This window comes from Labrus mixtus, chromosome 5, assembly GCF_963584025.1.
Source record: "Labrus mixtus chromosome 5, fLabMix1.1, whole genome shotgun sequence".
Taxonomy (NCBI): Eukaryota; Metazoa; Chordata; class Actinopteri; order Labriformes; family Labridae; genus Labrus; species Labrus mixtus.
Window position 1 is genome coordinate 24,417,446 of NC_083616.1, and position 14,882 is coordinate 24,432,327.

At 43.4% G+C, this 14,882-nt stretch overlaps 1 protein-coding gene across 1 annotated transcript in view; it reads right to left on the reverse strand.

The window, feature by feature from the left end:
- Positions 1-14,429: 14,429 nt before the first annotated feature.
- The window catches only part of gadd45ga (growth arrest and DNA-damage-inducible, gamma a), a 1,652-nt gene continuing 1,199 nt past the window's right edge, over positions 14,430-14,882 (reverse strand). Inside the window, exon 4 of the mRNA XM_061038748.1 lies at positions 14,430-14,882. This exon is cut by the window's right edge and continues 355 nt beyond it. The gene's annotated coding sequence lies outside the window, so the exon portion shown is untranslated.

The following is a 14,882-nucleotide window of genomic DNA, read 5'->3' on the forward strand; positions in this document are numbered from 1 at the left end:
GGATGATATGTTGTTGCATGTGTTTGGTTGAAAGTTCAAACCATAGCCTCTAACAGTAGACACACACACACACACACACACACACACACACACACACACGCACACACACACACACACACACACACACACACACACACACACACAGCAGAGGCAACATGTGGAGAGAGAAATGGAGGAAAGACATGTTTCATCATAAACTTGACTAATAAACTTTTGGCTTTCAATTGTGTTGCTGAGGCTTTATGTCATCAACCATTTCTGACAACGTTCAAAGAATTAACTTCTTTATGAAAGAGAGCTCACTTGGGCTGCCCTTGACTCACTTGTGTGTGCGATTGCAAAAACAAATTTAAGTTTAATTACATGATTTATGCATCCTGAGCCATTTAGCTCTAACTTTTATTCAGTGCCAGGTGACTGAAGCTGCCACATCCATAACATATTTTCGTTAACTTACTTCAATTATAAACTCAGCTGAGTGCACAAGCTGCTACCTTAACACATTACTACTCATTCTGTCCTGTTTACTTTGTAATCACCTGCTGAAAAGTTTCCGATCATATCTGCCAAATACGCAGAATTCCCCCGCGAAGCTTCCCTTGACAGCTGAGCAGGGAATGAACCTTCTCTTACTAATGTTTTTTTTTAGATTAACTCAAGTGGATGCAGCTGTTAAGAAAATGAGAAGGGGTTCAAATCATGCTCTACTGAAGATTCAAACTTTAGAAAGATTAAACCTTTGAAAAACTGTGAAGTAAAGAATAAAATATAATGCGCAAATAGGTTAAGTTTAAAAGTCTTAAATAAATGAAGGTAAATAAATGTATATTTTTCCTTTAACTCCTGAGATTATTTTTGAATAATAATAATAATAAGTAGAAATTGGATTCATATTTTCTTCAGATTTAAGTGTATCTTGCCTCTGCTCTCCGTCTTTTCCTGTGCTTTTCAGCTGATTGGCTCATCGCTTTCACCCCAGGCATATTCTGCTGTTAAGATAACTTTGAGCACAGTCTCTGAAGACTGTCATTATCTCCCCCCCCCCCCCCCCCCCCCCCCCAGGGATCAAACACCTTTGTGAAACACTTTTTGAAATTTCAAAAAAAGACGCATTGTTCTCTATTTGCTTTTCCAGACGAAGTTATGTTTTGCCACAGACGGCTTTTTCTCGTTACGACTAATAACAACGTGTGCAACAAACAAGGAGCAGACAAAAGGCTCCGTAATTGAGTCAACCGTCGTCCTGATTTCTGGGGCATCCCTCAGCCCCAATTAAGCAGTGCTCGTTGGTTGTCATGGGAGACAATGACAACTTGAATAGAGCTGTCACTCTGGATCAGGCTGACGTGTTGCCTTGGTAACTGCAGGGTCAGTGGGTTTGCAGTGCATGTGGAGGATGTTGGATGGGAGGACAAGGAGGAGGAGGAGGAGGAGGAGGACAGCAGAGTCGAGGGCGTTAGGAGTAACTAGATCCAAGAATCAGCTGGGAGTCAGTGTTGATGAAAGCAGTTACACAAAAGCATGCAGACCAACTTTGCACATTTCTCTGAGAAGGTCAGCAGACAACTAAGGACGTCTCAAACTGCTTTTTTTACGATATGTCATATTCTGTCTCTCAATGAGTCTCGCCTCGTTTATCCTTTTGCCACAATTTATCTCCATTACCTGCATTTTGCAAAACATATGACTCAGTGCTCTTAAAGGCCATTAACCTTCAGCCGTATGAACTTTTCATCATGTTTTGAAGTAAAGGCTGGATGTCACAAAAAAAAAAGGGCCTTTTTGACGCACAGATTCGCATGACTCTCTTCAGCCCACGTTGCTGTGTAAATATCACGTTGTTGTGAATGACTCCTCTGTGTCAACAAGCTGCAGCTCTGTCCCGGGGATGCCATTGTGTCTTAATAAATCCACATGAATGAAAACAGGGCCATAAACGCCTCTTTAGGTCCTGAAAGTCTGTCTGCCTTCCCTCCCTACTATCAGCTCAGCCAGAATGCTCTTTTTTTATTTGCAGAGCCGTTTGGCTGAAGTGTGCTGCTCTTTATGTCTTGGCACCAATCCACACCCATCTATTACAAAAGCTCTTTATTTGTTAATTCTGTGGTAAAGTGGCCCCTCAGTTCTGCATCACGGCCTTTTTTTTTTTTTTCTTTTTTTGAAAGGGCCTGGCTCAGATATCTTATAGGCAGGAGTAACAGCTGTCGCTAAGCCACCATAGCTGGCCCCTACTCAGCACCCAGTGGGGACCCAAAACTCTCCGTGTCTGTCGCTGTCTCCATCCCACTGTCTGGGCTCTGGAGTGGCTGTCGCTGGCTACTTTCACTGTCTGTCTTCCTCTGCTGTCGCTCCTCTTTCTGCTCCTTTTTGTCCCCTCTAATTACATTGCATCCATGCTTTTTCATTTCTGGGGGGGGGGGGGAAAAGTCTTCTCTGTTTTTTTCTTTGGATCACAAGAAAAAGAGACAGAGATGGAGAGGTTTCCAAAAAGAAAATGACACATAGTTAGACAAAGAAGGGAAGAGGTCTTCTCCTTCATTCATTGCATGTGCAGCCACACACACACACACACACACACACACCCCATCCCAGCCACCCTTTAATCTGCACTGTTCCACCCTGAGGGCCTGAGGCCGGGGCAGCTGCTACTGATGGAGCCAGAGAGCCAGCTGTCCCCACACACTCACCCACACGCACACCCACCCACCCCTCGATTCATTCATTTGGGACAATAGAGACAGGACAGGGGTGTGTGTGTCATGATTTTGGAGTGTGCCGTGGTCGTGGGGAGGGGGGCCCTCACAGTCAGTAAAGTGGTTTTTATGTTGGCTTTGTGTCCCGGCAACAGTTGGCAGCACGCGTGTCAATGACACGCCTCTCCGCTTTATTGTCCATGAAGTCGGAGGGTTTAGGTTGACCTGGGACAAACACACTGACACACTTTCACACAACAAAGGAGTGTGTGCATGTGTGTGTGTGCGTGTGTGTGTGGATGAGCAGACATGACTTTCAAATGTCTAAAGCAGAGAAAAACAGAAACATGCTGTTTGCTCTCCTTGTTCCTGTGATTTCATCATCTTGCAACAGACCTGTATGTTTTTCAAGGCTGCATTGGAAAAACATGGAAGGATTTGTTCTGAAAAACACCAATCGTGTGTAAGTTGGAATGCCCGGAGTATTAATAGCTGCAAAGTTAGGATTACAAAGTAAATGCATTTAGATCTATAAAGCAAAAGTTCTTTGCAGCGCTTCAAAAACAACACATCAGTGGATTGAATCTGCACGTTTTGATTGGTTCATCTTTATCTCTAACTGCTTCACTTTCTGGCTCCTGCTGCTATTGGTTACCCCTATCTCCCCTCTGGTTGGCTCAGCCTCTGAATTGCATTTGGACTAAGCCATATGATAGGTTGAGGATCAGAGCAGAAGTTGCTCTGATTTGCCCTGAGTTGTGTGTTCACCAGTCTGAGTGTTTTCTAAACACGGCAGCTGCTCTGGAGACAGAAAGAGAACACGTGTGTGTGGAAGCTGATTGGCCAGAGTATAGGTGTATGAGGTGGGCTGGGTGTGTAGTTAGTCACTAAAAGGCCATATGGCTGATGACACATATATACAAACACACACCTGACGGCTGCCTCACACCTGCTGTACTGTCTATGCTCGAGTGGGATCAAAGGAAACAAGGCCCCGAGGACCTGTGCGTGCGTGCGTTTATGTGCGTTTGCGTGTGTGTGTTTGAAGAGACATTCACTGCTTCTGAATCGATACCAACAAAGAGGATTTGTATTTGAATGAGAGACAACTCAAGTCTGGCTTTGCTTAGATAGAAAGCTGAAAGGACATCATATGGTTGAATGCTGTGCGCTGCAGACTGCACGCATGACAACCACTACAAATAGATTTCTACACAACACCCTTACCTCGACAGAAAAAAAGGAGGAGGAGGTGCAGAGTGAGAGGGAGGTGGCAGGAGGGAGTGAAACCTGCAAACTGTTCTGTAGGTTGTGTGGGGGTGATGTTTGTTTTGAATGTGTTGGAGAGAGTTTGAAAAGGAGTCGTGTACTGCATTTAAAAACATAATGTATAAAGAAGGAAAGGTAAAGAAAGAAAGAAAGAAAGAAGAAAGAAAGAAAGAAAGAAAGAAAGAAAGAAAGACAATAAGAAGGATAAAAAGGAAAGACAGTAAGACTAGCAGGTGAGGAATAGGGGCTGGAAGGAAAGAAAGACAAAGGAAGGAAGGAATAAGAAGGAGACAGCAGGAGGGGTCGAAGGATGGAAGTAAAGGGAGGGACAAAGACTAGGAGGAAGGAAGGACGGAAGGAAGGAATGAAAGACAGACAGCAAGTATGAAGGAATGAAGTAAGGCTAGAAGGAAAGGTATATAAGAAAGAAGGATAAAAGGATAAATGTAAAGAAATACAGCAAGATGTATCAGACAAAATAAACATGATAGACCTGAAAGAAGAAAGGTAGGAATAAGGAAGGAAGAAATGTAAGAAAGAGGAGGGAAGGAAGTAGAGGACGAAATGAAGGTGAAAGGAAAGAGGCATAGTTGAAATGGAAAGGAAAAAGGGAAGGAAAGAAGATGTGAAAGGTGAGAATGAGAAAGAAAGACAGGCGTAAGAAGTGTAGATTTTTTTTTTTTTTTATCATAATGTTAAATCTGTGAAAGTTTTGACCTCACTCTTAACCTGAGAGATAGCCTTTCATTTTGTCAAAGTTAAAGTTCCCTTACGCTCATACAGACACCCACCCACCCAGCAGCCTCCACACAAACGCACACATACGCACTCAAAGCGGCACGCTCAAAGGCAGGATTCTTTCGCTTCGCCCACAACGGCAACAAAGTTCGTCTTTGTCACTTTCCGAGGCAGACGTCAGTGAGTTTGCCTTGCTCTGGGGCTGAGAATAAAGTGTTGCCCACACGGAGCCCCCATGTATATCTGCATGTTATTATGACCACCCACCCACACACACACACACACACACACACATGCACACTGCACAGAACAATACACTGTACAAGGATTAATCATTTAATAATGACAAACATCAGATGCAGAACTTCCTCATTCTTGCATACGTTCTATACATGCAGGCATGCATGCGAGACGCAAACACACAGTCTTAAACACTAGACATACACATTATGCTGTGAGAAAGTCATGCAAAACCTCCAGAAAGCATGTGAGATCTTTTGTCTGTGGTTTGTGTTCATGTCTGTAAGCTCACATGCGCTCCTGCGTTTGTTAGCAAAAGAAACAGTCTGCTTCAGAGTCACAGTATAGTAGTTGCCGGGTAGGGTTGAGGAGTCTGCGAAGGATGTTGTGGTTGGCCAACCCCTTTCTTTGTTTCACAAACTGTCTGCAACTCTTCTGTTAGACCGGGACAAAGGGGCCACTCTAGGTTGATATGGAATTATCTGAGGAAAAAGACAGTCGTTTTAAGACTATATCAAGAAATGTCTTTGCAAAGAAGAAACTGGAGGAGTGTTAGACACCACTCTTAGATTAGCCTCAAGCAAGACACTGAATCTCCAGCTCCAGGAGAGGCTGTTCTCAATCTCTTTTCACTTCCCAGTAGAGGTGGGGGAAAAAAGCATTTCCTATGGAGATCAATCTGGTATTAAATGTTCCAGTCTTAGCGCTGCGATGGATGATCTGTCACTCATTTAAAACATCCTGGTTTTCCAGTGATTAGGCAAACGTGATTGCACTCAACATGCTTTGTGGGTTATCCGTGAATAAGAGGGAGAGAGAAAAAAAACGTGGATTACTGATTAGATTATGTGTCTCCTGGCCTGAGGGCACATCAGATCAAGAGCTGCCTGTGGATTTAAGTCTGAAGGAACAAAGGACTGTCAGAGAAGACAAAGAAGCGCCTGTTTTTAAGAAAATAAACAGTAAAACACACACTTAGAGTACATGCAGACGTACACACTCATATGAAGCTACTTTTTTTTCTTGCAGCAGCTGCATCCTGTGTGTGCAGGTAACACTTGTTCCCTGCACACACAGCCCACACTTACTCTCTTTATAATCCATCTTTCAACATTTTATCATGTTTGCAGATCACTGGGGATGTTAAATAATCACAATCAGTTCGTATAGTTCCTGCTTCTGTTTTATCACATGAAATAAAGATTTGGATATGAAACAAACGGGGTGTGTGTGTGTGTGTGTGTGTGTGTGTGCGTGTGTGTGATTTAATAATATTTATAATTGGATAGATAGCAGTGTGTGTGTCCACACACGAAGCGCTGATAAAGTGATTGTTACCTGGAAGACGACGAGTTCCTGACAGTAAAAAAGAGCCGACAACAGGTGAAAGAACCAGCAATCTACCTCTGTCATAACAATAACAGCTGTAAAAGAGTAAAAAATAGAAACACATGTACACACATGCACACAACTCACACTGTAACTCCGTGTGACAGTTGATTAGACACAAACACGCACACAGCTGCTGAGGGGCGAATGAAAATGTTTTTATCACAACAACAAAAGTAAGAGCAATCATAAGAAGTGTGTTCAGCATATGATGCATGGATACACACTGGCAGACGCACACGCTCCTCATAACCATTGCAGATTAGATGATGATTTTTTAATTGGCTTAGCAGCGTGTGTTTATTTGATCCTGGTATTATTGCCCAGTGTGTTTTCCTCCTTGAGTGAGCTGATTAAAATAAAACTCCCCCCTGTCAACACACGGCCAGATAGATACCACTGTTTGATTAATTCCCCCGCGCGCACACAAAAACACATGTCATAATCCCCGCGATCCCATTGGCTACTGTTACAGCCCTGTTTCCAAAGCAACATTGGAATGCCGGGTGTGTGGCCCCGCCCGTGAGAGGAAGGAAGCTGCATGTAAACAAACCCGGCGTGTGCGGCATTGTGCGCTGCGCCTGACTGCGTGGTAAACAGAGTGTGACTCTGGGCAGACTGAGGCTGACCTATAGGATTACATGTTGTGCTGTTGCCTTCAAGGACTCTGGACATTTGAAGGCCTGGAGTCTGTGTGTGACTTCATCACATGTCCTAAAAAACACAGTGGAAAACAGGGTGAGACAATGTGTTTTAAACTATTTGTCAGGCAAAGTCAACAATAGTCCGACATCACGGAAGAGAAGCAGATGCATCACGCACACAACTCTAGTGTCAATGACCTGTCCTCAAACGTCACATCTTCCCCCTACCCATCATTGTGCTGCAAGTCCAGCCCTTTGTGCTGCTGCTGCTACTGCTGCTGCTGCTGCTGTGTGTTTACTTCTACCTCCTACATAGATAGCACAGTTTAACCTTTTCTCTGTGGGCCAGCAGCTAAAGGTAACCAAAGTTCAGGAGTATTAGACCTGAGTGGTAAATAACAGCCCAGACATTTTACTATGGTATGGCCAAAGAGCCTGGACCAGAAAGTCCCTCCCCTGTGAGTGAAAACAGAAGCAAAATAACAAGGTTATTAAAGAACATAACAGCAGATAAACACATTCATAACAGTGATCAAAATACCCACACACACACACACACACCTATCCCATGCAGCAAGGACTCTCAAACAACCAATCACATTTCTGTTACCAACAGCAACAGCTCCTGTTTATGCCTGCCTCTACCTAATCCTGCCCTGTGATTGGCTGAGCCTCAGAGCACAGCCCCCCCTTCCACCCCCCTTCTCCGGTTCTCCCCTCTGCTTTTTTTTTTCTCTCTCTCCTAACAGATTAAGTAACACCAGCAAAACAAAAAGAGCTTATTTTTGTTTTGCATGAATGATGATGACAGTGCACCCACACAAACACACGGCTTGTTTGTATGTAAAGGTATCTGCTTTGTGATGTCACAGAGAAATGTAGAGGTGCAGAGACAGGAGAGAGGAAGAGGAGGAGGCGGGATGAGTTAAACCCCTGTTGCCATGCGCCCCTCAGTGTGTTACTGGGTTAAGTATGGTATGTTGCTATGAGAAGAAAAAAAAATCCAAGTGCAAGGGAGAGGGGCAATTGCATCACTCCCTTGAAAAGTCCTTGAAAAACATGTCTCTCTTCTTTTTCTCTACCGTGCAAAATTCTAATTGCACTTTCAAATCTTCCTCTGGGAGGAATTGCAAATTGAAATGCTGCACAAGGTGTGCCCGTGCGCAAACTCATAATTGTTCTGTCATGCGTGAAAAAGACTCCTCTGTACTTGTTATTGTTAAAAAAAAAAAAAGATCATGCATGATTATCAGTTCCACTCGGTCTTATTGTTCCTCTTTGCTGCGGGGGCCAGTTCGAGCAAGAAGTACGAGCATGCAGCCAGCTGCTGTTTGTTTTGTTCTGTTCGGTGAGCATTCAGACACTGTTTTTAGAGTGGAGGCACCAGGAGATAAGATATGTTGCCAAGAACGTGGTCAGTCGGTCCAGATTTGAAGAAATGATGCAACAGCAGTTCAAGGAACATGTTCTTTGACTTGCAAGAGAAGTATGAGACCCCTTCATGAAAACATGTTGTGGTCATTTAATGTTTAACCCCACTGTTATCACATGTCATCGGCGTGTGGAGACAATATGTTTGTGCACAGTATTAATAGTCCACTCTTTACTCTCAGGCACAATCTGTTTTTAAAGAGAGACCATTTGTTTTGAGCAGGAGACAGTGGTGGTGATGAGCTAATGCATCACGTCTCCCCTCACAGCCCTGACCTGCAGTCGTGTGACGGCACAGTGAAGGCAAACAAGGCCGTCGTCAGGGATCCTCCTATACCCTCTCCTTTGCTTCACTATCTCGTGTCATTCTCTCCCCTCTCTTCATCTTTTTCTCTCTCTCTCTCTCTCTCTTTCCCTCCCTGTGTCAAGGCAGGCCACGTCCCCAGCTGCTCGATGTTTCTAATTAGCATATGCACTGAAGCAGAGAGGCACACTGTTTACTCTCTCGCTCTCTGCCTCTCTTTTAAAAACTTGCTTGTCCATGCTCTGAAAATGTCATGCTGCCTCGACACCTCTCCAGTACATTATGAACTTCCTCATTGTTAGCGCCATGGCGCTTTCTTCCCTTCTTTTGATTTAACAGTTTGTTTCATGCATGCAAAGAATCCTGATGTGACCTCACAAACAATACCCCTGAGACAAAAAAAACTCAAGTCTTCTATACATGCGTGTGCGTGCTGCAGCATTGCTCTTAAATTAAACTTGAGGAAGACTGAATGCTGCTTTTCCTGCCTTCCACTTTGTTTATCCTGAAATAGCCTTATAGCTCACCTCGGGGGAATGTGGAATGCACACCCTCCATGCAATGTGTCTCCTCGTTGCACTCTCTCTTTCTATCCTTGAATCAACCCAGTTATCCAGTCTGCCCTCTTTGTCTGCATGCCAGGATCGAGCAGTGACTGTATGATGAGAAGAGAAAATAGCTTGCCTCTCCTTCACATTATTTTACAGTAATGTCTGTACAGTATGTCTGTTCACCTCCTCTCCTCTCCTTACTGCACCTCTATGGCCGTGCCTTCCGGCCTGCTGCTCTACTTGAGGATTGCGGGTTATGCGAGGGGATTCCTGGCACGGCTTTGAGTACATGCGCTTCTGGAAGGATAAGCTCAGCTATGTCAGTAATGTGTCCGAGGTTACAGCCTGCCATCCATATTTGGCGAATCACTTAACATCGCCTCAACTCATCCAGACTGGCAGCTACAGTAGAGCAGAAAACATGAACAGAATCCAGAGTCTTTAGGAGATAACCGAAAAATGCATGAGCGAGTGATAAAAGGCATTCTAACATTCATTGAATCCCATAGTCTCCAGTTAATGTAAACAACGGTGGCAGCTCTATTCTCAGCAGTCGTCGCTCTATTTGGCTTGTTTGTTGCATCCCTCCAGCTCTTTCCCTTTGTGCTCTCTTTAGTGCCAGATCAAACCAGGTGAGACCATAAGAGTCTGAGACTCCCGGGCTCTTTCTCAGTTGTCCTGAAATAGCCTTTGCTCGTTGCAGCTTATGTAAACGGGCAAACCCAAAAGCCCTAACCTCATTAGATCAATGCATTTGGCACTATCTTAAATCTTCTGCAGGGTTAAATTGTTTACTCCTCTGAGTGTTCGATAGAATTCTGCATGTTTGTCAGGCTGGGGTTCACTTGATGTGAAATACCACGAAGCGGGATCAAATTGGTAATCTGGCAGTGGGACCCTGCGATCTAAGAATGGCCCATGTGAGCTGAAGTTTATACAAGTTCACCAGCTCATAACATTTATAACAGTGAGCAGTGAGTTCCAATGCAAGGAAGGCACTTACATGATCTTTTTTTTAATGCTAATAATACAGCCATTGCTTGAAGAAATGATGCACTTCATCCAGTCAATTCGTTTAGATGCCACTAAACAAACACCCATGATGCAATCCCAGGGCAATTTATGCAGACGTACCAATTTGAAAACAAATGATTATATCCTGCACATATAGCAGCGGGAATCATTTCACAGTTTGAAACCGTTCTATCTGCCCAGCTGTTATTTGAATTATTATATATTTAAGGTAATTGTCTCATTGGTTTCAACCAAGAGTATGATTTCACATTAACAGCAGTTAAAGTTTGTGTCATGACCTCATCTGCAATGACCTGCTGTGTGTGTGTGTCACTCTACCCCCTTAGAGACAGTTGGTTATAAACTGCTGCTCAGGTGTTTCAGTGCGTGTGTGTGCGTGTGTGTGTGTTGTAACCTGGTCACCCTCCCCTTACACACACAGCTGTTTTACTATGATTACAGGCTCTGTCGATAGAAACGCAGCCGTGATCATTTCTTCTCAACTGAGAGGTGTGCATCATGTGTGGTGCGGTCATCGCAGGTGCCCAGGTGCGTGTGTGTGTGTGTGTGTGTGTGTATAGTATAGGTGCGTGTGCATTTGTGTTTGCATGAAAATTTACAGCTACCTCAGCCTAACCATAACCACAAAAAAACATCTCTTCAGCTCACACTGACAGATTGATAGAGACTTCCAACAAACAGCAGCCTCATTGTGTGCACATGTTTGTTCTACTGAAATCACCATGGCCACTTCAGCGATGAGAAATACCCTGCGTTGTCAGTCTGAGAACCTTTTTGAAAGGTGTATATTGTGCTGGCTCACCACGCAACCCTCTGCAGAGTGAGTTCACTTTAAGCTGCAGCAGCGGCAGCTCAGGGTGCAGCTCATCCCTCCCCAGTGAGGGGGTGTATCTACTTAGATTAGAGACACCCAACACCAGGCGTCCATCTAGGCTATCTATCTCTCTGCATCGCCTGCCAGAGCCAGCTGGGTCCTGAGCTCATGGTACCGATCTGGACATGAGCGAAGGAGAGGGAGGGAGAGTTTTTAGAGCTGGGTGGGGTGAGATTGGATGCTCGCTGCCAGCTCATGGTGTAATCTCATCTTGCTGTGGTTACTGTAAGTGAGACAGAGAAGGGAATGGGAAGAAGGGACCACAGCGCTCCGTGAAAAGTAATGACTCTGGGAAGGGCGGAGTATCATTCTACCAAAGTCCCGGTGAAGCATTTAGCATTTACAGTCGAACCACAAGTCTGGGAATCAGGTCTTAATATGGAAACACCATCAGTAACATTTGGACAGGGTTAAAGTAGCTAAACAGAGGCCATTATGTGTGATTGTAGACGTGTGCAGGACAACTTTATGTAGCTACAATATTTTCACTGTGCATTGCTTTTCTCTCCCAAGAGGATGCATGCAAGGCCCACATATTTAAAGCTACAGTATGTTATTTCATTTTGTGAAAGTTTTGGTTAAAATAACAAATATTGATCATTTTATGTCACCGTCATCATTAAATTGAAATAATACTTGTTTTCCGATCTGTGCCTTTTTTTTTTTAAATAAAGATGTATCAGGTCTGAATCAAACAACCAATCAGGGTTAGCTTTCACAAAACTAGCTAGTTGCAGCTAATCTGTGCGGAGAATGTTTCTCAAGACTTCAAAATGAAATGAGTGTAGTATCAAAGCAAAGTCAAAGAGACTAAATGTTTCCTATTTTGGAATTACAAAACATTTTGCTTATGATTGTTAGTTATGTAACTGCTGTAGAAGAAAGAACTAAACCTTTATTCCGGGGCAAAGCAAAAACAGCCTCAAGAGAAATAAATCAGTAGAGTCAACACATCATATTGGAAGAAAAAGAGAACAGTCTGGATCTGTTGTAAACTACTACTGGGTGTTTACCATCTTTCTGTGCCACAGTCGAACACACACACACACACATGTTTTCAAGTCAGAGCACACATCTGTCTGCTCTCGCTGCCTCCTTCTAAGTCTATCGTAGCTCTAGATCTCTGGCTCAGACTTCGCGCAGACAGTCAGACAGTCGGGTTGCTCCACAGTCTGGACTGTTGCTTCAGGCTTTTGCACCACCGCCAACACAGGGAAGAGCTGTTTGGTAACTTAAACAGCAGTAGAGGCAGACACAAGGAAACATTTCCAGTACCTGCTGCTGTCTGTCTCGTTCTCTGCTGGCCCAGATTCACCTGTGGTGGTGGTGGTGGTGGTGGTGTTGTTGTTTTTAAAGCTTGTTTACTGCCTTCATGAGTTGCTGACACATATATTAGGGTTGAGATAGTAGATAATGTGAGCTGGAGTAAAGCAGAACAAGAGAAATCAGGTTTTATAAGGCACAGTGACAAATCTGATCCCTCACAAAGACCATCACTGCTTATCTAAAGTAGGTCAAGGGTTTGGTCAACATTACACTTACCACTCAACGGTAACTACCTTACACTTTGCCAGTTGTACTTTCTTTATTCTGTGTATAAAATAAAACTGTCATCATCTTATTCTTGTGAAAAGTGGTCTTATCTGGGGCATTCAATATTAGGGTTTTCAAAAACAGGTCAAGATTAGACACGGTTGACTCTGCCATTGTTGCAGGTAATGTTTTTTCTGATTGGATGACAGAAAACGCTGCCTGGGAGAACACTGACCTGCATAGATTTAAAAAAAAAAAAAAAATCCCTGGACATGCTTTCTGAAACATGTGCTTAATAAAAAATAAAAAAAACTTTCTCTTTTCAGGCCTTTGTTTAGATTCTGGACATTTTGAATGTTTCCAAAAATTAGTTGTCTGTGACTTTTATTGTATTTTTTTTTTTTTTTTTACAAGATTTTGTAGTTCAACTTTCACTCTGACACAGGCTTCATGTTTCTACAGAGTCCACGGTGCAGAGCAGCCACAGACAAATAGTCATCGCAAGCAACTTTACACTTCATATTGGTTTATGACTGAACCCAATCTAGCTCCAGTTCTGAGACAGAATTGTGCAAAAATTAGTTTTCTTAGCATTTATGGGTATTTATTTTGTTTTCCCATATGCTTGCTATTGCAGAAAGTTATATTAATGGAAAGCCCCTCCAATACTTTTCTACAGCTTGTTTCTTTTAACTCTGTCTGAGTAAAGCTTCCTCTGTTCTGAGAATCACCTGAGCTCCTTCTAAGCACAGACAGAGTGTGTGTGTCTGTGTATGTTCATACACCTGTGTGTTCAGGCGTGCACACATGCAGGGGATGACCAGAGGTTTGCTGGAGGCCAAGAGTGCTGCCAAGAAAAGTGAGATTAGTTCCTCTGAAGTTTGCAATCTCTTTGATGTGGGTTTTCCTTTACTGTCAGTTTCAGCTCAGAGGCAACCGCGAAACACACACTCACACACACACTTCCCCTCTACCTGCCACTGATGATCTTGCTGACCTCTCATTCTGCTAAAGCTCGCCTACAATTCCAGTCCAGTTACTACGGTTTGATTGCACGTGGCTGTGTGTGCATGCATTTACAAGAAAACAAAACTTTCATTTCTTTTTTCCATGGGTTGCCTAATAGTTTGCATGATTTTGTAAGCCACTGCAGGATTTATCAATCCAAATCTTTGTGCATGAAAACTATGAAATACTTTCCTAACAATGCATCTCTGATATGAAACGTCGACCTCAGCAAATTGGGTTATTATTTCTATGCAGTCTCCTGTTTCCACTTGGATGCACAAACCTGACACAGTCCTCTAGACTCAGCTGCCTGTGCACAGAAAACAAAAGAAAGCTCTTTCCTGCAAGCCCCCCCCCCCCAAACCCCGGCCTGGTTACTGGCTGCAGCAATTGCGCAAGCTGTCACATAAAGCAGCTGGTTAGCAGTATAAGATCAGTGCTCGGAAAGAGCACATATTGCAAGAATCAATTTGTTAAAACGAATCTCTTTTTCGTAATCTTTTCTCATACGCACCCAACTTTCCATCCGCCACCCACATTTCACTATGTACTTCTTCCCTTTTACTGGGTAAAGCTAATGTCTTGCATCACTTCCTGGCGCATCTATATTGGTACAATCTGCTTAAACTTCCCACACTCTTGGCCAACCTGGCGAGCTGCTGAGTGCAAATGTGCTGTGAAGCTTCATGCAAAAGAGAAATAACATTTCTTACGAGAGGATGAGTTTGAGTTCAATTTTTTTTATTCACAAAACATTAAAAAGTAAGTACAATTCAAGTTCATTTTGCATTGCTTTGTGTGCATCTTTAAAAATAATTTAAAAAAAATAGTAGTCTGTGAAAAAGTTGCTGTTGCAGACACAGCTCAAATCAGGATTTGCAAGCGAAGTCTCTGCTTACTCCAAGAATTCCCTGATAGCTGCTCTGGAAAAGAAAAAGAAAGTCCAGTTTCAGATTCTCTCTTCTGAACCAGCATCTTCCTTGATGAGATTCAGTCCCGCCTCTGCACAGTCTCATGTCCTTTTCTTGCACAGTCTATATTTCTGTGACCTTCTTTGCTCTGTTCCCCATTGCCTTCAATGTAGGGCAGCAACTGGGTCACAACTATTCATGCACTATGCAGTACACTCCAAATTCCTTCTCAGTGTCCATTAGGCCTTCTGGTCCACTCTTC